At 32.2% G+C, this 27,429-nt stretch overlaps 1 long non-coding RNA gene across 2 annotated transcripts in view; it reads left to right on the forward strand.

The window, feature by feature from the left end:
• Nucleotides 1-7,092: 7,092 nt before the first annotated feature.
• LOC143192425 (uncharacterized) overlaps nucleotides 7,093-27,429 on the forward strand; it is a 166,493-nt gene continuing 146,156 nt past the window's right edge. For both annotated transcript variants that reach the window (XR_013004774.1, XR_013004773.1), the window contains exon 1: nucleotides 7,093-7,330. This is a non-coding gene — a long non-coding RNA (uncharacterized LOC143192425). The remainder of the gene's footprint in view (nucleotides 7,331-27,429) is intronic.

Below are 27,429 nucleotides of genomic sequence, written 5' to 3' on the forward strand. Positions count from 1 at the left end.
CAATTATTGATAAATAAAACGATTTAGTACCGAATTAAAAGAAACAAGAATATATTTCATAATTGTATTTCTAGAGGAGCATTCGTTCAATAAATGATTACATTCGAAACCGATGTATTCTTGAGACATCATTTTCTGCCCTAATGGGCGAGTAGGCAAAGACAGGCTACGTAAATTGGAGTGCCACTACTAAATAACTACTACTTTCCTGATCGTTTTACAAACCTAACAAATATTATTAGATAAGTGTAAATACGGCATTTTATGAACTTATAACATTAATGATGAATTATACGAATATTTGGCATTGAACAATCTGATTAGATGCTTAAGGTAGAGCTTTGACAATGGCTTCTAGCATCTAGAATTTTATATTAATGGATGTTATAACAAAGGGTAGGTTTTCAGTAATCTCTTCTTTGATGTTATGATGTTAGAGTAGTAGTGATTCCTGTAGTTGACAGGAACTTATATGCTCTAATGCTCTTAACAATCGCCAGGAGCTTGAAACAGTCTTCCTGGGTTTAAGCAAAGCTTTTGAGAAGAAAATTCGTCCGGCTAGATCCACCTGAAGACCCAACCGTTCTCATCAATTCCTTTCGAGCATATCGATCCAGGTGAACATCAATAAAATATTTTCCTACTGTAAATTCATCATCGTTTAAATAGCAAAGTTCTGCCCTGGCTCCCACTTTATTCCAACTGTTTATGACAGATCTTCAGAGCAGAGACCAGGTTGATGTCACTTTCTACATGGACCACACGGTATTCTTCGAGAAAATTCGAGGACGCAATGGAAGAACGACTACAGAAGCAGTACGGTCATACAGTCACGTGGTTGAAATTCTAAAAGTGTTTTACACTTTCTATGACTGGATAAAGTTTCCTACCAAGGTCTACCCTTAAAACTTCACAGTTTATTAGGAATAGAGGAGAAAGTGACACACTTTTTTTAAATAAATATAATTTAATACAATTATTTCAGTTCATCCAATATAACAATATAATTGGTTGTTAGGAAAGGCTTAGTTGGGAAAGTATCTATAGAAAGGTTAAAGATATGCAGCTGTAGAATATCCCTTCATACACTGTTGGGTAATATATGATTTAAATGGTGTAAAGAAAACCACCGACGTCTACTAGAAATTCCAGACATTGATTTCAAAAGAATACAAACTTATTATTATTATTTAAATTTGTGTATTTAGATAAGACAGGGATATTTCAAAATGAGACAATACCTCATGGCAAGATGGCAATAAAAACAGCGTTAATACAAAAAAAAGGTGATGGAAAACAGTAAAAGTAAGGCAATAACAATTGATTAGGTTCTTTTAGTCATATTATTTGTTAATAATTCATTTGATGAACTGAATCAGACATACTGAAGAGGAAAGCGACAGATGATGGAATCATGAACTGGTCTTAGATATACTGGAAATTAATAGCTTAATTATTCACTTGAATGAAAATTTTGAATGTGGATTATGATTCAATACTCACTATTTCCAAGACTGAATGATGAGAGTGGGCACAACTAAAGGTGACTATATAATTAATATATGATACCTGTAGGAAATCATATTCTAGATTGTGAAAGATTATATGTACATAGATATGTGTATATTTGTTCAGAATATACATGAGCACTTGGGAACTATCGATTGAAAACAGTCGAAAGTCGCAAAACAGTCGAAACAGTCGATAGTCAAAAAACTAGCGACTGAAAATAGTAACCACTATCACTAAGACATCGTGTGCAGTCCGCTCGGATGTCTATTGGACTTCGAGCTGAAATGATGGAGCCATGTTTCATCCATTGTCACATATCGAGGCACAAAACTCGGGCTTATTACGCTTGATCATCTTCAAACACCGCTCGGAATCATCAACACCAAAATATCCGAGTCGAGAGCGAGCGAATACAGAGATCGCAGTTGCTGTGACAGTTAAAATCGAAACAATGAAACAAGAAAAAATCGGTACGGAACTGCGCTCCCCCATCCGACCAAGAAAGAAACTCGGTAACCGAGCCAAAACGGCAATAATAACCGAAACACGATCTCGGAACCAATTATTTATTCATCGGCGACCGAGAAACCCGAGACCGGCGAACGGGAAAATAGAAAAAGGCGAGGAATCGAGCGATCTGAGGAAAATGGGGAACGTTCGCGGCGATGGCGGCTATGGTGGAAGAGTTAGCTTTTCAGTTACAACTATTCCCGATGTATAATGGTCCGTTTTATCGGTTTTGGTACGTACAAGACCGAGACGTGATAATCACGCGAAAACGTCGAGTGATAACAGTAAACTGGACCATAGAGTAAAAGAGATGCAACTCAATAGGGGACTCTGGCGCATAGTTTTGCTTTGCCCAACATCCAGAGGGCGCCATAGTTGGCCATTCGAATAATTTTGTTGGTCAACTTATATTTCCATTATAGGCACCTGTAAGAAAAATATTTTACTTCATTACATACTATAAAACAAAGTCACCTTTTCTGTCCCTATATCCCTATGTGCGCTTAAATCTTTAAAACTACGCAACGGATTTTGATGCGGTTTTTTTCAATAGATAGAGTGATTCAAGAGGAAGGTTTATATGTATAATGCATGCATAATATACTAAGGCAACATTGCTAATTTTAGAGGTTTCTAACGTGATGTCGTAAATTAACCTATTTTTTTAGGCTTATTTAGCAATTAGCAAAAACGCTGCCTAACCCTACGAGTTAGATCAAATTAGTGTACTACAGTATTGTACACCAAAAAAAGGTCTACAAAAAAGTCCGCTATGGTATATGTTTATCTTTAAGGGATAACCCACATTAACCATTTTTATTGTTTACTTTTTACGTGAGAAAATGGCTTATTTACGAAGCTATTTTAGGCAATACGGCATTAATCCTTATCGAATTAAGTACCTTAAATACAGTGTGCAATTAATATAGATCAATATGGTTCCTTACAGCATGTAAATTAAACAAATATTTTCGGAGATATTACAAATTTAAAATTTGCGTTTAAAAATGTGTAATGTAATAAAAATTGTATGAATTTAGATATTCCAAAGATAGCAGGAAATCTTCATAGTAAGTATAGGGGAAGAGGAATTGTTTTACTCCAAATTTAATGCGTGCAGGCCAAGGGCAGTAATGAATGAACCAAAAATACTGGATCGATTTTAATCATGTTTTCATTGAGTGACATAGGCATATATATTTTATGCCCGTGCAAAGTCGGAGCGGGCCGCTATGTTTTTATATACAACGTTCATATTTTTTCTGTAGTGTATTTAATTTAGTATCAGCATTGCACCCGTGCGAAGCCGGGGCGGGTCGCTAGTTATATATAAAACCATAAACAGAAAACTTTGGTGCATTACATATCAAAAGTATCTCTTCCGTCTTTTTCCTTTTTCATATTTGTTTAGTGCCATCCATTTAATAGGATCTATCAGGGTTCTGTTATTTGTTTCCTTATATTCTTCGTAGCATTCATATATTAATGTATCTGTACGCTGCTTTTACATATTTTGCTTGTCATCTTGCAACATACTTGTAATAACATTGTATAGTTTAACTGATACTGTAAATCTGTTGCATAAAGAATATATGTTCCTAAATAGACCCTAAATAGACCCAGAGGATGATGGGTCTATAATATACAAATAAATAAATAATTATTATCTTATAAATAATTAGTAATTTCTATTATTTTTCAATCAATGGCAGTTTTAGTGTTTAGTGTTTTAATGTCTCGCCATCTAAGCACGAAACCTTAAATGTTTTTTCTCAACACTACTTTATTCGAGATAGTTTGCATGATATCTCAAGTTCTACTGAACCTATTTACTTAAAATTTGGCGCGAACCTTCACTATACTCTTTTGGAATATGGCTACAACAATTTAAATGCGTTTTTGTAGATGTTATTCGTAGATGACACTTAACAGTGACTGTATATATATAAAAAACGTAAACAGAAGAACTAAGCCACCGACTTTTATCTTGATCTAGAGAACAACGAAGCAGTCCGATTCGGCAACGTCCCGGTGCCGTGCAGGGCAGAATTCGAACACGAAGACACAGAACAGCTGACACGGAATATGAACCAGATAAACCGCTAGCGCACCCGACCAAAGTCCGTTCTCTTCTCGTCGTCGTCGTCGTCGTATTTACGAGGTCGGCAGTGCGGCAACGGCGCATTTTGGGACCGCCGCTTTGTTTGGGTTCCCATGCAGACGGTTTTGTTATGGAAAAGGTCAAGAAGTGAAAATTTTCTAGCTTTGTGGTACCGTAGATCACGCTGATGGGACGTGTCGTACGGTGTAAAAAATGTTTTAGTGGGTTTATTTCTTTGTTAATTGGATCACGAAGAAATTGGTAGAGTAAAACGACCTTTTACTCGTTATAAAGTCCCAACTTCAAATAAGATCTAAGAGGATTGACTTATCTGTTAATTACAAAACTTATTTTAACTTATGGGATGCAAATATACGGTTACACTAACAACACATCAAACCAATCAGTAATCCAACGCAGTGAAAACAAAGTTCTACGATTAATTATCAATGCTTATCGCTACGTAACCAACGAAGAGCTGCACGATGACCTCGAAATCAAATGGATACACGAAGTGATCCGAGATTTCGTCTTAAAACATGAAATAAGGTTGCTATATCACAGCAACTTGGAGGCAATACAGTTACTTGACAATGCGTAAGAAATCAGAAGATTGAAGCGAACCAAACCAACCAAACTTTTATTGAATTTGGGAAATACATACTGATGTATTAATCCCGTACTCGCCCTGTTTGTATATTAATGCAAGTACAATAGAACAGTAGTAATAAATCTAATGTAGTAATAATCTAATATAATATAGTAATAAGTTGTATTTTAAGATTGTACTAAGCGTATGTAATGTAAAATGTAGTTCAATTCTCAATGTAAGAACCCTTAACTGCATCATCACAGGTACTCTACATAATTTAGGGTACATGCTGAAGGTATAGTCTTCTTTTAATTAACAAAAGATTATTATTTAAAATTAGTCTCAAAGCGTATATACCGAAAATTACGAAGGAAGTTAAATTTAAAAAATATGATTGAAATAAAGATAAAAAGAATAAAAGAGATGGATATATGATACTAAGGACAATTAAATATCAATTAAATATGTTGTATTAAAAAGCTTTTCAAGAGAGTTTACAGATAAAATGACAAGGAAAAACAACAAAATATGCACCTAATATTAATAATTGACTAATTAAATATGATTCCAAATATATTTTGTAACTTAAATTAGGAAAAAAAACTTTTATTTTATCGTTTTTACACATCATATTTTTTTTTTTGGGGACATAAAGCTAATACCAAAAAAAGTTTCAGCATCCAAAACTACATGGTTAAAGGTGAAAGTAAACTAGTATATAAGAAATTCACAAAAATTTCTTTCGTTGGATTTTATTATTGAATAAACATACAAAATAACTACAATGAATATTTCAATAGTAAGGATATATCAACAAATTGTAAAAAAAATCCTGAAAATGTCACGAAACCAACAAAAATATTAATGCGTAATCTTGGTTGAAACAGTATCCGCTGTAAATTGTAACTGAAACCTATAACGGACATTTTTAGATATATTATTTGTTGTAATGTAATGATATGATATTTTGTTTAGAACTTTCGATAAGAATAGCTGTCACTTGAAACAGTTTTGTGTTGAAATGTTTATCTAGTAGGTACTGACAAATTCTTATTGAAAAAGGGACACGGCAACTATATTTACAAATAATGGAATTGTATCTATAGAATCAGGGATCTCTATGACTTTTTAGCATTTTTGGTAAAACCAAACCAAGCAAGCATTCAGAATGCACCTAATTTTAAAAAAAAATTGTTCAGGGACTAACTACATCCTCAAAAGTATATTGCAACAACAGTTTTCTTTTAATAAGACTGATGAAACATTATTATTAAAAAATAGTCTTATTGTCTCAGTCTCTAACACTCTAAAATACATTTTACAGGCAGTTAACATTCAACAAGCAAAATGCAAAGAAATCTGATTAAAATAACAATTATAAGTTTCAATATTTATGGCTCAGGAAGTATTGTCTGCCTTATTTGGTAAACAACAGCAAAATTTAAATATGGAAAACCAAAAAATCGAGTAGAATCACTGTAAAAAATCATCGATCACTAAATAGGAACTTTCGCTGAAATCTAACACAATAGCGTTCATATTGTCAACACTTAACAAACAACATTTGAGGAAATATAATTGAAACAGCAGTAATATTGTTCTTAAGGGGTTATTGTCCTGTCTTGTTGGATATACAATAGTAGAATTTAAAGTTGGAAAACAAAAAATTCGAATAAAGTCACTGTACCAAACCACCAATCACTAGATGAAAACTTTTCCTGAAATGTAAGATAATTTCGTTCACAGTTAATATTGAGGGGGAACCCTACAGACCTAATTATTATGAAGAGCGTTATAAAAACTCCAAAGGCATTCCAGAAACAACTGTAATATTGTGGTTAAGATACAATAGGTACAATAGTAGAATTCGAATTTGGAAGACCAAAAATTCGAACAGAATCACTATACAAAACCACCGATCACTAGATGAAAACTTTAATCAAATTCTAACACCATTTCGTTCACTGTTAATATCGGAAAATTTACAGCAGCAGACCCAACCATCATGGAAAGCCCAGCAAGAGGAGCCCCAAACCGAATTTACAGTCGTTGGGGGACCCGGGAATCGCAGAAGAAACCCCCCCCGGAACGACGGGAACGTCGAACTCGCGTAAGGAACCAAGCGCGAGAGACAAAAGCGAGTCGCGCGTCGATAAGGAGCGCGCGCGCGCTGGCAACGTCGCCCGCCACCGGCCGGTCGGCCGACGTGCTGGAAAAACGCGTCGGGCCATTGCGGGGGCGGACGCGCGCCGCATCCACTCCAGACAGAAACAGCACTACTATCGACGTAATAATAGAGGAAGAGCGGGAGGCGCGCGCGACATCTCGCGTCCCGACCGCCGAGTTAAATTGGTGTTGCTTCGCCGACAAAGCGCTCAGTCTTCGGCGAGGCCGAGTCGGATCCGGTGCTGGTGGCGATGAGCCATTCGGGCAACATACACTCATAGGGTGAGAGAGTTGTCGGGGGGGTGGGTGTAGGAAGAGGGGTCGTCGAAGTTTGACTGTCGCGAGTCGCCCGAGAAAGTGCCTTTTTCTTTTGGTGGATTTTTTTTTGGTTTTGGATTTTTTGTTTGCCATTTTTTTTTCTAATGCGCCAGCTCTAACGAAAAATACTGGTAAGTATCTCTCTAGTTTGATTATCGTTGCGTTAGAACGGATGTTTTACTAACGTCCGCAAGAAAATCGCGTCAAAAGTAAACAAAGGAAATTGGCGGATTTGTTTTTTTTTTCTATGTTCCGGTTTTTTGTAACCGATATTTTAATACAGACGCGTTTGTGCTGGGATAAAAGCGACAAACTCAGAGTTTGACCAACTCTTTTGCGTGCAATGTCAGGGCAATGTCATCAACGTCGAACATCAGTAAGTTAGTCCGAATTTTCGTTCAGTTTTATCATATCCCTTAGTTAAATCTTCATCCACCAAAACCATCTTTTTTACCAATAATATTCTTCGTTATTTCTAAACAATGATCTATAAAAAGAGAACTTTTAGTATCAAAGTTGAAATACAATAGTACAGAATATGTGAAAATAAATTGGGTAAGAAAAATTATTGAACATTATTTCCCAACTACAAAAAGAGTTGGAAATTTTCAACAAATACGTAGCAGATCATTTATCACAATCTTATTTTTGTTATTGGATATTTTATGTAGATTAGGTGACATAACAATGTGGAAGTTTTAACAAACAATTTGTTTAGTTTAATTCAACTTTCATGACTGCAGGACTATTCGTAATTCGTTACATTAAACACTCCGGCTTAAGTAGACCCCAAGATGTTTCACAGACGTTATATATTTATATTTTATGAAGTTTAGAATTACTTACATCTAAATTCGTTCAGTTTGTGTAACGTTACCAAAAAAATAGCGTTTTTAATTGTCTGTAAATATAATTATATACTATAGTGAGCAACAATGTGTCAAGGAAGAGTAGCGTGGTTAGAGTTATTTGAAAATTATGTTTTTTACTGATAACTGATTATTTTGTTCGTTCTGTTATTTTTTATAAATGATATTATATTTTTCACATATGAATCCCTTTATCTTGTAATAAAAGCAACAAATCTCAATTTTGGCCAATTATTTTGCGTGCAATGTCAGGGCAATGTCATCAACGTCGAACATCAGTAAGTTAGTCCGAATTTTCGTTCAGTTTTATCATATCCCTTAGTTAAATCTTCATCCACCAAAACCATCTTTTTTACCAATAATATTATTCGTTATTTCTAAACAATGATCTATGAAAAGAGAACTGTTAGTATCAAAGTTCAACTACAATAGTACAGAATATGTGAAAATAAATTGGGTAAGAAAAAGTATTGAACACTATTTCCCAACTACAAAAAGAGTTCGAAATTTTCAACGAATATGTAGCAGATCATTTATCACAATCTTATTTTTGTTATTGGATATTTCAAGTAGATTAGGTGACATAACAATGTGGAAGTTTTAACAAACAATTTGTTTAGTTTAATTCAACTTTCATGACTGCAGGACTATTCGTAATTCGTTTCATTAAACACTCCGGCTTAAGTAGACCCCAAGATGTTTCACAGACGTTATATATTTATATTTTATGAAGTTTAGAAGTACTTACATCTAAATTCGTTCGGTTTGTGTAACGTTAACAAAAAATAGCGTTTTTAATTGTCTCTAACCATAATTATATAATATAGTGAGCAACAATGTGTCGAGGAAGAGTAGCGTGGTTAGAGGAAAGGTTATTTTTCACGAGTTATTTGAAAATTATGTTTTTTACTGATAACTGATTATTTTGTTCGTTCTGTTATTTTTTATAAATGATATTATATTTTTCACATATGAATCCCTTCATCTTGTAATAAAAGCAACAAATCTCAATTTTGGCCAATTATTTTGCGTGCAATGTCAGGGCAATGTCATCAACGTCGAACATCAGCAAGTTAGTCCGAATTTTCGTTCAGTTTTAACATATCCCTTAGTTAAATCTTCATCCACCAAAACCATCTTTTTTACCAATAATATTCTTCGTTATTTCTAAATAATGATCTATGAAAAGAGAACTGTTAGTATCAAAGTTCAACTACAATAGTACAGAATATGTGAAAATAAATTGGGTAAGAAAAATTATTGAACATTATTTCCCAACTACAAAAAGAGTTCGAAATTTTCAACGAATATGTAGCAGATCATTTATCACAATCTTATTTTTGTTATTGGATATTTCAAGTAGATTAGGTGATATAAGAATTTGGAAGTTTTAACAAACAATTTGTTTAGTTTAATTCAACTTTCATGACTGCAGGACTATTCGTAATTCGTTTCATTAAACACTCCGGCTTAAGTAGACCCCAAGATGTTTCACAGACGTTAATATATTTATATTTTATGAAGTTTAGAAGTACTTACATCTAAATTCGTTCGGTTTGTGTAACGTTAACAAAAAATAGCGTTTTTAATTGTCTCTAACTATAATTATATACTATAGTGAGCAACAATGTGTCGAGGAAGAGTAGCGTGGTTAGAGGAAAGGTTTATTCTTCACGAGTTATTTGAAAATTATGTTTTTTACTGATAACTGATTATTTTGTTCGTTCTGTTATTTTTTATAAATGATATTATATTTTTCACATATGAATCCCTTTATCTTGTAATAAAAGCAACAAATCTCAATTTTGGCCAATTATTTTGCGTGCAATGTCAGGGCAATGTCATCAACGTCGAACATCAGCAAGTTTGTCCGAATTTTCATTCAGCTTTAACAAATCCGTTAGTTAAATCTTCATCCAGTAAAACCTTCTATTTTACCAATAATATTCTTCATTATTTCTTAAAAATAATCTTTTAAAAGAAAACGGTTAAGTTAAATTAAAATAGTGCAGAATATGTAAGACAAAATAGAGTAAGAAAAATTGTCGAACCTTATTTCCCAACCAGAAAAAGAGTTCGAAACTTTCAACGAATAATTCGGTTAAATTATAAAACTTAATTAAAATTAGTAACACCGAAAATGTTGCTGATCATTTGTAATATTTAAAAAATCGCAATCTTATTTTTGTTATTGGATATTTCAAGTAGATTAGATGACATAAGAATTTGGAAGTTTTAACAAACAATGTTTAGTTGGATTTGACTTTAATCTATTAAAAAATCTATTAAACTTCATGACTATTTGTAATGTTTTTCATTAAACATTCCTGCTAAAATAGCCCCCAAGATATTTAGATAGACGTTAATATACTTATATTTTATGAAGTTTAGAACTAAATTAGTGTCTAATATAATTATATAATATAGTGAGCAACACTATGTCCATGAAGAGTACCGTGGTTAGAGGAAAGATTTTTTTCACGAGTTTTTTGGAAATTATGTTTCTTTAATTATGTTTAGAAATGATATTATCTATTCTTCGTACATCGATATATTTCACTTGTAATAGAAAACAGCTCAAATATCGTTTTCGGACCAAATCTTTTGGGTACAATGTCAGGGTAATGTCACCAATGTTCGACATCACCACCTTAGTCGAATTTTGCTTAATTTTCTACGATTTCTACGAATCTTCATGCAGTAGAAACTTCTCGGAATTTATTAACAATGTTCTTCTCCAAACCTTATTTGCAAGCTCTAGAAAGAGTTCGAAGGTATTCATTAATTAATTGTTTTTTTATTCCGTTATTGGTTATTTCATATATTTATCTTGTAATAAATGTAGACATTCTCGTTTTTGACCAAATTTTTTCGTACAGTGTGTTATAAACTATGGGAGTTTAAGAGAACCAGAATAATTATCTATTAACACAATCGAATTTACAAAACTAAAAAATTACCTTATTAATCGTATGGTGGCAATGTTCGTTACTGGCTTTAAACAACTTTTGTCTCGTTATACAGACCAATGATGAAACAACTTTTCAAATAATTTCCGAAAATAATAATGAAAATGTCATATCCCCCATCAATTTCTCATATTTTAATATTCTAATATTAAAAACCAGTTTAAAATGGTTACTTTTATGTAATATAAATATGTATACTGCCCGTTCCTCATTTAGTTCATATGAAAGGAAAAATCTTCATATAATTTTACAAAAAAATGATCTATACAGCTATACAAATCATGATCGAGACATTAGTGGTAATAATTATAGGTTACAAACCGGCAAACGTTGTAAACCAAAATTCTAAGTCAATGCGGCAACATTGCGACGTTCTGACGTCATAAATATTGACGGCGCGAGTTGGCTGTTTAATCGGATAGACTATAACTTCATTACCTCCTTTTAATGGTTTTTTTTTTAATACGAATCAACGTTACCGAAATACAAAAAGTATCTCGATCTATATACGGTCTAATTTCGATCAAAACTGGTTGCGAAACTGTCTAACCGTCGATTATCATCGGACGGATGTTGTTAATGTTAGGAAAAAATCGGTGTTTTACATCGCGGTCGAAACAAACAGAGGAATTTCACAGATAGACAATTATTTTTTTCTGTTCCGGTCTTTTATAACTGACATATCATGTGGCTCGTATACGGACGCGTTTATACCGAAACAAAAGCGACAGATTCCACATCTGACCGACTATTTTGCGTGCAATGTCAGCGCAATGTCATCAGAACCAAACGTCGGGATACATTGAAAATCATCGTGGTCCGGTAGATTGACTATACTGCGCTGGCGCGCGCGTCCCCAATGTTGGAAATATTTGAGTATTCTCAGTATTGCTTGGGATGTCATGAGTAGAGCTGTGTCTTATCTATAGCCAAACTTCTGATATCGGTATAGTTTTAGAGGCGTCTAGTTAGTCTTAGAGGCGTAAAATATACTCTGTATTAGTTATTAAAATAAAGTCATGGCGACGATCGCCACAAAAGAATAACGTTCATAAATTTTTTATTAAGCTATATATACCATACATATGTATATGTAGTAAAAATTACTAAAAAACCAGTAAGAGTATGACATTAATTTACGAAACATTTCATGCAAGTCGTGGCGACGATCGCCACAAAAGAATAATGTTCACAAATTTTATATTAAGCTATATATACCATACATATGTATATGTAGTAAAAATGACTAAAAAACCATTAAGAGCATGACATTAATTTACGAAACATTTTGGAGGAGGTAAAAAGAAAAATACAGCATAATACTAAATTTTTATATTATATTCATTTATATATTTTGAAATTTAATATTAATTTTAAATTATAAATTAGAGGATATAAAACAATGAACCTTAACTATGCCATAAAACTTTACTAAATTACCACATATTTGAATATACAATACTACAAATATATCATATACATATACAGTCCTTTATACTTCTCACAATCATTACTAATTAATTACAATACAATAAAAATTGCAATAGAAAGTTTCCAAATAAAGGAAGGTATTTATAGTATATTTCATGGAACACCTCAAGTACCTATAAACTCAATAATGTTAATATTTTGTGTTTTATCTTAGTAGATATATATATATATATATATATATATATATATATATATATATATATATATATATGCGTTTCTGCGTTTCTCTTCTTTGATATTTTGGCATACAGGTGTAGCAAGTCCAATAATTGCTACCTTTTCATTAATGGTTGCAATATTTTCCTGCACTTCTGCAAAGCCTATAAACTGGACGATTAATTAAAATTACTTAAATATATAATTCCCCATTACCTTGTCAAATTACAATTGTGGAATATTACTCGGGGATTCATATTGGCCACTTGTATTTGCTTCAATATTGAATATTATAACATTCTTAACAAAAAAAAATACTTACGTAGACAGACTCAAATTAATTTTTTGTCTGTAGCCCTTCTTGAGTTATCGTACACTACCTAAAATTTATTTGTAAGATAATAATCATATCAATAGTTTTATGGAAAATACTACCTTAATAATAACTTTTTATACAGTGGTATATAAGCTTCTTGGCTTCTTGTTTTTTAAGAAATTCTTTAAGAAATATTTTTTTACTTTATCGTCCTGTGGCTTCCAACTTTCAAAACTTTACAAATTCTTAAAATATAGATTAGATCGTTTAATATCTATGTTACGGATCCGACAAAGATGCTGCCGAAATTCAGTATGTATATATATATATATATATATATATATATATATATATATATATTTATATATATATATATTTATATATATATATTTATATATATTATATACCTTTCAACTATTTTCTTTTATTTCTGCTTAGATCTGCGTTTCTCTTCTTTGATATTTTGGCAGATTACATTTCCTTATCAACAAATCATACAGGTGTAGCAAGTACAATAATTTTCTAAATTGCTACCTTTTCATTGATGGTTGCAATATTTTCCTGTACTTCTGCAAAGCCTATAAACTGGACGATTAATTAAAATTACTTAAATATATAATTCCCCATTACCTTGTCAAAATGCAATTGTGGAATATTATTCTGGGATTCATAGTGGCTACTTGTATTTGCTTCAATATTGAATATTATAACATTCTTAACAAAAAAAAATACTTATGTAAACAGACTCAAATTAATTTTTTGTCTGTAGCCCTTCTTGATTTATCGTACCCTACCTAAAATTTATTTGTAAGATAATAATCATATCAATAGTTTTATGGAAAATACTACCTTAATGATAACTTTTTATACAGTGGTATATAAGCTTCTTGACTTCTTGTTTTTTAAGAAATTCTTTAAGCAATATTTTTTTACTTTATCGTCCTGTGGCTTCCAACTTTCAAAACTTTACAAATTCTTAAAATATAGATTAGATCGTTTAATATCTATGTTACGGATCCGACAAAGATGCTGCCGAAATTCAGTATGTATATATATATATATATATATATATATATATATATATATATATATATATATATATATATTTATATATATATATATTTATATATATATATTTATATATATTATATACCTTTCAACTATTTTCTTTTATTTCTGCTTAGATCTGCGTTTCTCTTCTTTGATATTTTGGCAGATTACATTTCCTTATCAACAAATCATACAGGTGTAGCAAGTACAATAATTTTCTAAATTGCTACCTTTTCATTGATGGTTGCAATATTTTCCTGTACTTCTGCAAAGCCTATAAACTGGACGATTAATTAAAATTACTTAAATATACAATTCCCCATTACCTTGTCAAATTGCAATTGTGGAATATTACTCGGGGATTCATATTGGCTACTTGTATTTGCTTCAATATTGAATATTATAACATTCTTAACAAAAAAAAAATACTTATGTAGACAGACTCAAATTAATTTTTTGTCTGTAGCCCTTCTTGATTTATCGTACCCTACCTAAAATTTATTTATAAGATAATAATCATATCAATAGTTTTATGGAAAATACTACCTTAAAGATAACTTTTTATACAGTGGTATATAAGCTTCTTGACATCTTCTTTTTTAAGAAATTCTTTAAGCAATATTTTTTTACTTTATCGTCCTGTGGCTTCCAACTTTCAAAACCTTACAAATTCTTAAAATATAGATTAGATTGTTTAACATTTATATTATGGATCCGACGAAGATGCTGCCGAAATTCAGTATGTATGGATACTAAAATCATTAAATTGGAGACACAGAGAAAGCAGATGATTCTTCTTGTTATCGGCTTTAGTTGTGCAGCAAGCTCATGGTGAAATCTTTCTTTCTCTTGCTAGTAGGTAATATTACAAACTTGACATACTAATTTACTTTCACTGCAAAATTTAAGTTATTTACTTAATTTATCCTATTTGTAACAATTGAAACTATACCTACCTTTGACTCTCAATATTTTTAATCCCGTTAAAATGCTGAATAATAGTTAAACAAACAAATGCCCAACGTTTAATCAAAGCAATACGGTTCATCGCCATTTCTTTTGAGAAAAGCTTTGCTTGCAATATCATGCCGTGTTGCCAAATATAAGGTCAAGACTATATATTGTACTAAATACTAAAAAAAATGAATCTATCCTATTATTATTATTATTTCAAATCAAAATATAAAAGTTAATGTCAGAAAGTCTTATTAGTAAATATTATCTAATAAATACTCTCTTTTGGCAACAAAATCAGTCATTCCACTATATAGACCATTTTTTAAAATATACCAGAATAAACAAGAAAAAAAATAGTACAAAGAGTACCTAATATGTACATCACTAAATAATTTGGTAAGTGTAATAAAGGGATATATTTAATAATTATCATCGACAACAATACAAGACACATTAAGCATAATTTAGTTCATAAAAGTCCTATCATAAATTTACTCAGTATATTGAGTAAAAACATATTTCCTTCATGTTTGAGGAACCTGCTCATAATTCATAATTTTAATCTCATCTACTCTCAAAGCCCAGTTCATGGATTTTTGCCATCGTTTTCACTGACTTGTGACACGGTGCGTTGTCTTAGTGAAACAGCACTTTCTTTTTCTTCAAATGCGGCCGTTTTTCCGCAATTTCGCCCATTCAAATGATCCAATAACACTATATAATAGTTGCTGTTGATGATCCTTGCTTTTTCAAGGTAGTTAATGAAAATTATTCCATGCGCATCCCAAAATACAGACGCCATAACCTTGCCAGCCGACTGTTACGCTTTCCCACGCTTTAGAGCAGGTTCATCGTGTGTAGTCCACTCGGATGACTGTCGATTGGATTTCAGAGTGAAATGATGGAGCCGTGCTTCATCCATTCTCACGTATCGACGCGAAAATTCGTCACTGCTCCGAACTATCAACTCCTCGTTGTTTTTGTTCAAAAGTGAGCTCGCGCGGCACCCACCTTGCACAGAGCTTTTTCATGTCCAAATATTCATTAATGATATGATGTACACGTTCAGTTGATATCTTTAGAGTATCTGATACTTCATTCAATTTCAATTTACGGTCATTCAAAATTATTTTGTAAATTTTTTTCATGTTTTCGTCGGTAACTACCTCTTTTGGACGTCCAATTTATAGACGCATATGGATTTAATTCTAGTAGTGCCATCTATGTGTCAAGCCGGGGGATTTTCAATTGACCAGTTAAATGTTTTGCCGAATTTGACACTTGACAAAATAGTAAATTTATATACTGATTTTTTCTTGACGCGTCCGAGTAAATTCTATTTCTTTTTAACTAGGACCAAATGAGAAGGATTTGTTTTTGAATTATGCTTTTCTACAAACTGGAATTGACAGTTTATTCGATTGACAGTGCATGGTGTTGGTTGTTTTATTAAACGAGTTACATTCTCAAAGTTTAGTTAAGTGTATTGATATTGGAAGGCGAATTATATTGTATATAAAAGGTAAGCATTTTCCTACTAATTATGTTGCTTTTGGCACATATAAATACATGTTTGTAAGTCTTAACTAAAATACCCAAAGCGCCCTTTTGATTTAGATGATTATATTCAAAAATAAATAAGCCAAACAATATATTTTGAACGATATAAATTGTTTATTTTTCTTGGTATTCATATATTTTCGTTGCACACCAAGCTAAGCTCGCAGTTCGTAAAATGTCTAATAATAAATATATTTAAAGTACGAAAAACACAACTCTTTATATTTATATTATGTATTTTTTAATAGGTTTGAAAGTTGAGATATAATATTTTTTCTGCTTTTTTTTATCGGGACTGTGGCCTATCTATAGGTGCTTTATATTTAATCGTTTGTATTTACAGTATATACAATCACCATTCTTGTATCGAAATAAACAAATTCATTTTACGTCATTTAAACGTCAAAATAACACTCGCATGTCGACTGACATTATTATTGCCTAAACCAACCCGACTCTTACACCACTCAACCAATATTCTATTCTCGGAATAAACAAAAAAATAGTTCCCAGGAGCATGTGTTCGGTGTTATTATTTTGTGTGTGTGTGTGTTTGTGCCGCTCCAAATTACGTTACATTGTTCCCATAAAAGCCTTTTATCTTTCGACAAAAGCGATAACTTCACACGTTATTGATTGTCGCGAATTTTCAACTTAATAGGACAACTCGATCGGTTTTGTTTTTTGTTTGTTCAGGATATAGAATTATTTTTAGTTAAGTGTATCTAATTGTTTGTTTGTCGAAACTTGAAAATCACTGAACAAATATGTTGAAAGGAACATATTTAGGACGTGCTTCCTAAAACATCATTAAGTGTCAGACCAGAAGCTCTGTACAAACGCCAAAGACCAGGAAGTGATTGAGAGGCAGGGAAATTGCACCATTTGCAGGAAGTTTTGGTTTACCACTTATTGCGTACAGAAGATTTTAGGGTATGAGATTGCTATGAAAATGAAATCACATGAAGATTCATGTCAGATACAGAAAGTGTTCGTAGTTATGTGAAAGCAACAATTGTTGCAGTTATAAACTTAAAAATCGTTGAAGTCTTAAAAAATCAAACCCTTCTCGATCTCTCATTATGTTATAATGAATAGAACCAGTACTTTTTCGAAAAGTCGGAGTCGTATTAGATACCAATTGAAATTAAACAGTTCTTTAAACTAATTTAATTTTTCCATAGAAGTTACCAAGTTTTTTATTAATTTAATTTTTTTGGTGAAAACGAATATAAAATCTTCAAAATCTATAGAATTTTTATCTTTAATTTATAATCCCATCTCTCATTAACGTTTTCAAACATTTTGGAGGAAGGGCTTTGCTTCTTTTATTAATATCTCCGTGTCTAGATCGTTGCTTAATACTTCTTGGTTCTCCTCTTTCGTACAGTAATTACATAATTCCAAATGATCTTTTTCGGCTAAGTGTCTTTTTTCCTGAGCCCTTGTTCTGAGTGAAACTATTCGAGTGAAAAAATACTGGTGTGGTCTTCTCGACCAACAATGTCTTCAACTAAGTTTATCTACGATAAAATAAAGACACTGATGACTGAAAATCGCCATTAAATTTGTCGAATTTCTAGAAAAAAAGGCAAAATTCTTGGGTTTTACCATCAAACAGGTCCGTTCAATAAACCAGTGAACTCACGTCGTCTAAATCTATGACGTCAAAACGTACAATGTTGCCGCATCAACTTTAACTTTTAGTTTTTATTGGCTTCGACATACAACAAAATTATAATCTAAATAAAATAATGAAACAAAAATAATGTTATCAATTTTTATATTTATCGATTTTATTTTTCTAGTATCAAATATAATTTATTTTGACATGATTAGAGATTATATTGAGGGTGATTAGAGATACAAGCTGTTTCTGATTGTAACTATCTGATGGCTGCGGAATTTTCAATCACTTTGGGCATATCAATGATTAATAACAAGCAAAACAACAAAGAGCCAAAACAACGTTTGCTGGTTTATAATCTATAATTATTATCATTGCGTTGAAGAATTTTGCAGACATTTGACAACCAGGCGAATTTTGTGCGGTTACCACTTCTAACGTATCAGATACCAGTGTATCTCTTTTTAATTAGATGAGACTATCAATGAGATCTTTTGTGGCTAACTGTTTTCTTTCCTGAGCCCTTGTTCTGAGTAAAACTATTCGAGTGAAAAAAAATACTGGTGTGGTCTTCTCGACCATCAATGTCTTCAACTAAATTTATCTACGATAAAATAAAGGGACTGATGACTGAAAATCACCATTAAATTTAGGGAATTTCTAGAAAAAAAGGCAAAATTCTTGGGTTTTACCATCAAACAGGTCTGTTCAATAAACCAGTGAACTCACGTCATCTAAATATATGACGTCAAAACGTACAATGTTGCCGTATCAACTGTAAGTTTTAGTTTTTATTGGCTTCGACATATAACAAAATTATAATCTAAATAAAATAATGAAACAAAAATAATGTTATCAATTTTTATATTTATCGATTGTATTTTTCTAGTATCAAATATAATTTATTTTGACATGGTTAGAGAATATATTGAGGATGATTAGAGACACAAGCTGTTTCTGACTGTAACTATCTGATGGCTGCGGAATTTTCAATCACTTTGGGCATATCAATGATTAATAACAAGCAAAACAACAAAGTGCCAAAACAACGTTTGCTGGTTTATAATCTATAATTATTATCATTGTGTTGAAGAATTTTGCAGACATTTGACAACCAGGCGAATTTTGTTCGGTTACCTCTTCTAACGTATCAGACACCATTGTATCTTTTTTTAACTAGAATAAAACGAGAAGGTAAATATTGTTTGATTTTAAAACGAATGTACAAATTCTGATCTATCAATGGGTGTTGTGAAACTGGGTTAGCTACTGTAAATAAAGATTTTTCATCCCTTTTTAATTCTAATCATTTTTCAATTTAAAGGGCATTTATGAAAAAAAATTGCGACCTATAGGTAATCAGAAGGCATGTTATGTCGAACTGCAACAGTGTATTCTTCACAAATCTTTGGGTCTGTTACTTAACATTGTTGGTCTTGCTTTGCAACTATACGATATAACTCTAATAGTTTAACGTTTAAATATTTTTGAGGAGGAATCTATCCTTTAAGTCAATCAATAACTTTTTTAAATTAATCTCTTAGGACTTCAACAATCTGCCCGCGGACAATAAGTATTATCATATGATTTTCGCTTCAGTAAGTGATCTGGTGTAAAACTTATAACCTAAATCTTATGCTAGATAATATTCTAACTTATTTTAAAGTCTATCCTAACTTATTGTAAAGACTATTCTAACTTATTCTAGAGATTATTAAATCTCACTCTATGTGTCTATTAATCAGTTCATATAGTAGTTTGCGTTTGAGCCTATGCACTGTCATCGCGCACATTTAACTGTTTGGCATTGAGATGCACTAAGAATATTTTAGAGTACTTCACATTAATATCTCGAATCACATTCGTTATGGGTTGTAAGGAGATATCGCTCTGAATCAGCCTGTTGGAGTTGATATCTTTAAAGTGTCTGCTAATTCATTCACTTCATTCAAAATCATTTTGTGGATTATTTTAATGTTTTTGTCTGTAACAACCTCTTTTGGGCATCCACTGCGTTCACCGTCTTCGGTGCTCATTTCACCACGTCTAAACTTAGCATACCAATCCTTGATGGTTGATTTTCCTGGGGCAGTATCCGTAATCTCGGCATCAAGCCAAGTTTTTGCTTCAACTGTATTTTTTTTCTTCAAAAGGCAATATTTTATCAATACGCGAAATTCCGTTTTATCCATTTTTTTCACAATAACAAAAATTGCTTCACTCAAAATTCTGTATTTCACACACTAATGATCCGGCAGCTATCAAATTTATATACGCCTCTTTCTTTTGAGGGTTAGGGCTTTCTAAAAAACATATGGATTTAATTCTAGTAGCGGTATCTATGTGTCAGGCCGAGGACTTTTCAATTGACCTGTTAAACACGCGTGTGTGTAAATATCATTAGAATTATTTACCGGAAACACGTTTTTTGCAATCTAAATTAGGAGACGCTCGTAGGAAGAAACGACGGCCACCAAGAACACTAATAGGGTCTTTTTTCTCAAGTTACACGCCAGATAATGGGATTATTTCGTGAGCGTACTTGGGCAACGGTAATTTTATATCAACCGCGTTAATATAAGCATTTCTTTTATCCCGTCGACGTCCTCGTAGTTCTTCATTTAACCGGATATTGAAATTCGCAGAAACAAAATCGAATCGTCTCGGATTTAAGGCTTCCATTTTCGCGAAGAGCGAAATTTACACATGCTTTCGACGCATTATTCAAATGGGGACCGTGGGGGAATATTTGATTTTGGATAGAACGTTTTGTCGTGTATTTTTCGACGAGAAAATGTAACGTCGTCGAAATTTTAGTTAGCATTTTAGTATACACTCGGGTATATATGTTGTGTCGTTGACGGAATGAAGGGAAACTTGTGTCGAAAGGAATGACGTACGAGATATTTGCGTTTTTACGCTCGCTATCTGTTATGGGAGGGAGTTATTCGATTCATTAAACGCGGTAGAGCATTTTAAGGCATCAGTTTCATGGATTTTTTATACACTATTACTCTGCGTTTCTGAAATACACATTTTAAGAAATTGTAAGGACTCTTGTTCAGATATTGTATTTATTTGCTTATTTATTATATCTTAATTGAGTTTTAAACAGATGGAAAAAATGGAATATGAATACAGATTGATAATGATGTTTAAAAATAACAGAAAAATTGAACCGAGTTCAGAAGATAAATAGGGAACTCACTAAAAAGTAAAAAATAACCAAACTTATATTTGCAACACAAAAGGGAACGTTTTAAAATAACATATGTTGATAATAATCCTTGTAATAACTAAATTAAAATATATATAAACCTTATTTCACCTACCAATATCTACTACATGTATTTTATATTAGAGCTACAGACACACAATTTAGCTTATGTGGCTTAATCAAAGTAGAATAACAAAATATTATTGTACCAGTCGTGACTCGAACCTGCGACCTCCACATGTGAGCTGAACGGTCTACTCATTACATCATAGTAGCAGTTGCCTACAGTATTTCTACGCCTTTTCATGTGATATGGTTAGTACTTAAAAAGCACACTGAATGGCTTTTATACTTAACTACTTCCGATTTTCCGTCACATCAGTTCAGAAATACCATTACACCTAAATATCTGATTATTTTACACAAAAATAATCTGAAAACTTTGTACATTCCTTTGAAATTTGAGATTTTCCCTCTATTTTCCCCCTTCTTCCATATGATCCTGACTTGGTTCCAATGGGACCACCTCGGAGGTGTACTCTGTCGAATAAAAAATGAATTTTGAAAATCGGTCCATAATTGACGGAGAATTACAGTCGAATAAAGAACCTCCTCCTTTTTTGAGGTCGGTTAAAAAGAATGATATGTGCCCTATAACCAGATCGAATGGTGTTAAATATTTTAGTCTACGTACTTCACTGTTATCACTTACATTTAGCTGATTGGTGAGCACATTGTGGTACACAAGCACTCTTTTTGTTCTGCGGGTTTGTCAGGTTTTTTAAGCGTAATTCTTCGACTAACCTTGAGACATTGCGAAACATGGTTCAGTCTCAAAAAGGAATTGGCATTGAATATATTTGTCAACATGATTATTGCTTTTCGTGGCAGCTCTTTTAATAACCCAGGTGAAATATCATCAATTACGGGAGCCTTTTTGGGGTTGAGGTTGTTTTCAATTTATGTGGCAATTTCCATTGGAGAAATCCGATTTACAACTACATCGGACTGATAAACAGAATTGATATCTATTGCACATTCTATATCATTCGGTTGGAATACGTTAATTAAAAGTTCTGAAAATAATTCAGCTTTTTCATCGTGGTGTCGAACCCATTTATTTTGGTAATTTTTAATAGGCGGTACTATAATAATTGTTCTTCTAAATCTTCAAGTTACTTTAGGAGTGAATAATCTTTGTTTTCTTCCGAGATTAACTCACTTACACTTTTTCGAAGCAAATCTGTTTATATTCTTTAATTTTTTGATTTGTCTGATTGCTAATCCTATTAAATATCATGTTGTCTACTGCGTTTCTATTTCTTTGCCATACTCTTCTAGCTTTTCGTGCTTCACTTATCAATTTCTTAATTTCAAGAGGGCAATATACTTCATATTCTGATACCTCCCTTGATGTTGGGATAGTTTATTTTGCAGCACATCAAATATATTTCGGGCTTACAGTTCAAGATCCTCTATAACAAGTTTATCGAAAAGTCCCCGACCTACCATAATAAAAGAAATTTTTTGCCAAAATTAGTTTTTGATGATAGGATGATACACTGACTATAGCGACCCTCCAACTTTTCGATACCATTTTTGTAGTATGATATGTCCTTTGCTTCAAAATATGCCTTCAGTTTCGTCGATCAGCTTTTCATTCGACGAAAATTTCTTCCTAACGAGCATTCTTTTGAGATCTGAGAACAGGAAATAGCCGCTGGGGCCAGATCTGGAGAATACGGTGGATGAGGAAGTAATTCGAAGCCCAATTCATGGATTTTTGCCATCGTTTTCACTGACTTGTGACATGGTGTATTGTCTTTCTTTTTCACAGCAGCACTTTTTTTTCTTCAATTGCGGCCGTTTTTCGAAAATTTCGTCCTTCAAACGGTCCAATAACGCTACGTAATAGTCGCTGTCGATGGTCCTTCCTTTTTCAAGGTATTCAATGAAAATTATTTCATGCGCATTCCAAAATACAGACGCCATAACCTTACCAGCTGACTGTAGCGTTTTCCGACTCTTTGGAGTGAGTTCATCATGTGCAGTCCACTCGGATGACTGTCGATTGGACTTCGGATTAAATGATGGAGCCATGTTTCATCCATTCTCACATATCGGCGCAAAAACTCGGGTTTATTCTTCAACACTGCTCCGAATCATCAACTCGTCGTTGTTTTTGGTCAAAAGTGAGCTCGCGCGACACCCACTTTGCACAGAGTTTTCTCATACCCAAATATTCGTGAATGGTATGATGTACACCTTCAGTTGATATCTTTCGCTATTACTGTTTCATTCAGTTTTAATTTACAGTCATTCAAAATCATTTTGTTTTTTTTTAAGTTTTCGTCGGTAACAACCTCTTTTGGGCATCCACTGCGTTCACCGTCTTCGGTGCTCATTTCACCACGTCTGTTATTTTTTTCCTTTCAAAAAGCAATATTTTATCAACTCGCGAAATTCCTTTTTATCAACTTAGTAGTTTTTACGGAACTTTTGAATTATTGCTGTAACTACATAAAATATCACACAAATATGTTTTATACTATGAAACGCAGGAAGCAACGCATTACTATCTGAAGTATATTTAGAATGAATGCACCAACTGTTGTACTAACAGATTATATCACAGTAACAAGACTTGCACATTCTACAACAGATGTAAACTGATATACAGAAAGATTATTTTTCATTCAGAATTTCATACTCCATTTATAACAATCATCTTTTAACGGAAAAAGATTAACTTGGGGCCTTTATTGACTTAAATATAAACACACTCTTGTCTTCGATGCATGATAGATTATAATGTGCAGCTGTTTATCGATTACCATACGCCAACAGACGTTCTTGCGTTTATTTCCAACAGATGTACGATATTTAAGATTCTTAACATTAATTTCTACGAAGGAATGGATGAAATTAAAGTTTGGGATGGGATTTAAATCGGCCTATGATAATCAGGGGATCGTAAGACGGTAAGTATACGGCGTATAAAGTTGGATAACTCATATCTCAAAACTAATGTCCTTCATTTAATCAGAAATTATATCAATAGCTTTCTCCTAATACAAATAAATACGTATGTGTCAAGAACTACTCGATCTTTCTCCATATTTTGAAAGATAAGGGAATATCTTATCTCAATTACCCATTTATTTCTAACCGCTGCTATTTCTAGCCTCATTCCCCTACTGTTGATCATCTCCTGAAGGTCCAGGGCCATGTCTACGTGACTATCTGTACAGAATTTACGTCTAACATCAGCTGTAATACTTCGTTATCGGGTTTTTACACCTAATATCTTAAGACACTTTATTTTAACAATTTTCTTTGACTGTTCTTATATATTTAAACTTGTTTTACTTCTTTTCAACCTTTATCTTAATTAATATTATTAATTATTTAATCAGAAATTGTATCAATAATTTCCACCAAATACAAATAAATATTTCTGTGTCAAGAACTGCTCGTTATTTCTCCATCTTTTGTAACCGAGAGGGATATCTTATCTCAATGACCCATTTATTCCTAACCGTTGCTATTTCTAGCTTCACTCTCCTACTTCTGCTCACCTCCTGGAGGTTTTGGTCATGTCTGCTTAACTATCTATATAGAATTTACATCTAACATCAGCTGTGATACTTTGTTCTCGGTTTTTTACATCTAATATCTTAAGACACTTTATTTTAACAATTTTCTTTGACTGTTCTTATATATTTAAACTTGTTTTACTTCTTTTCAACCTTTATCTTAATTAATATTATTAATTATTTAATCAGAAATTGTATCAATAATTTCCACCAAATACAAATAAATATTTCTGTGTCAAGAACTGCTCGTTATTTCTCCATCTTTTGTAACCGAGAGGGATATCTTATCTCAATGACCCATTTATTCCTAACCGTTGCTATTTCTAGCTTCACTCTCCTACTTCTGCTCACCTCCTGGAGGTTTTGGTCATGTCTGCTTAACTATCTATATAGAATTTACATCTAACATCAGCTGTGATACTTTGTTCTCGGTTTTTTACATCTAATATCTTAAGACACTTTATTTTAACAATTTTCTTTGACTGTTCTTATATATTTAAACTTGTTTTACTTCTTTTCAACCTTTATCTTAATTAATATTATTAATTATTTAATCAGAAATTGTATCAATAATTTCCACCAAATACAAATAAATATTTCTGTGTCAAGAACTGCTCGTTATTTCTCCATCTTTTGTAACCGAGAGGGATATCTTATCTCAATGACCCATTTATTCCTAACCGTTGCTATTTCTAGCTTCACTCTCCTACTTCTGCTCACCTCCTGGAGGTTTTGGTCATGTCTGCTTAACTATCTATATAGAATTTACATCTAACATCAGCTGTGATACTTTGTTCTCGGTTTTTTACATCTAATATCTTAAGACACTTTATTTTAACAATTTTCTTTGACTGTTCTTATATATTTAAACTTGTTTTACTTCTTTTCAACCTTTATCTTAATTAATATTATTAATTATTTAATCAGAAATTGTATCAATAATTTCCACCAAATACAAATAAATATTTCTGTGTCAAGAACTGCTCGTTATTTCTCCATCTTTTGTAACCGAGAGGGATATCTTATCTCAATGACCCATTTATTCCTAACCGTTGCTATTTCTAGCTTCACTCTCCTACTTCTGCTCACCTCCTGGAGGTTTTGGTCATGTCTGCTTAACTATCTATATAGAATTTACATCTAACATCAGCTGTGATACTTTGTTCTCGGTTTTTTACATCTAATATCTTAAGACACTTTATTTTAACAATTTTCTTTGACTGTTCTTATATATTTAAACTTGTTTTACTTCTTTTCAACCTTTATCTTAATTAATATTATTAATTATTTAATCAGAAATTGTATCAATAATTTCCACCAAATACAAATAAATATTTCTGTGTCAAGAACTGCTCGTTATTTCTCCATCTTTTGTAACCGAGAGGGATATCTTATCTCAATGACCCATTTATTCCTAACCGTTGCTATTTCTAGCTTCACTCTCCTACTTCTGCTCACCTCCTGGAGGTTTTGGTCATGTCTGCTTAACTATCTATATAGAATTTACATCTAACATCAGCTGTGATACTTTGTTCTCGGTTTTTTACATCTAATATCTTAAGACACTTTATTTTAACAATTTTCTTTGACTGTTCTTATATATTTAAACTTGTTTTACTTCTTTTCAACCTTTATCTTAATTAATATTATTAATTATTTAATCAGAAATTGTATCAATAATTTCCACCAAATACAAATAAATATTTCTGTGTCAAGAACTGCTCGTTATTTCTCCATCTTTTGTAACCGAGAGGGATATCTTATCTCAATGACCCATTTATTCCTAACTGTTGCTATTTCTAGCTTCACTCTCCTACTTCTGCTCACCTCCTGGAGGTTTTGGTCATGTCTGCTTGACTATCTATATAGAATTTACATCTAACATCAGCTGTGATACTTTGATCTCGGTTTTTTACATCTAATATCTTAAGACACTTTATTTTAACAATTTTCTTTGACTGTTCTTATATATTTAAACTTGTTTTACTTCTTTTCAACCTTTATCTTAATTAATATTATTAATTATTTAATCAGAAATTGTATCAATAATTTCCACCAAATACAAATAAATATTTCTGTGTCAAGAACTGCTCGTTATTTCTCCATCTTTTGTAACCGAGAGGGATATCTTATCTCAATGACCCATTTATTCCTAACCGTTGCTATTTCTAGCTTCACTCTCCTACTTCTGCTCACCTCCTGGAGGTTTTGGTCATGTCTGCTTGACTATCTATATAGAATTTACATCTAACATCAGCTGTGATACTTTGTTCTCGGTTTTTTACATCTAATATCTTAAGACACTTTATTTTAACAATTTTCTTTGACTGTTCTTATATATTTAAACTTGTTTTACTTCTTTTCAACCTTTATCTTAATTAATATTATTAATTATTTAATCAGAAATTGTATCAATAATTTC

This window comes from Rhynchophorus ferrugineus, unplaced genomic scaffold, assembly GCF_030347505.1.
Source record: "Rhynchophorus ferrugineus isolate W39M unplaced genomic scaffold, kcgeb_rfMv2 rfM3, whole genome shotgun sequence".
NCBI lineage: Eukaryota > Metazoa > Arthropoda > Insecta > Coleoptera > Curculionidae > Rhynchophorus > Rhynchophorus ferrugineus.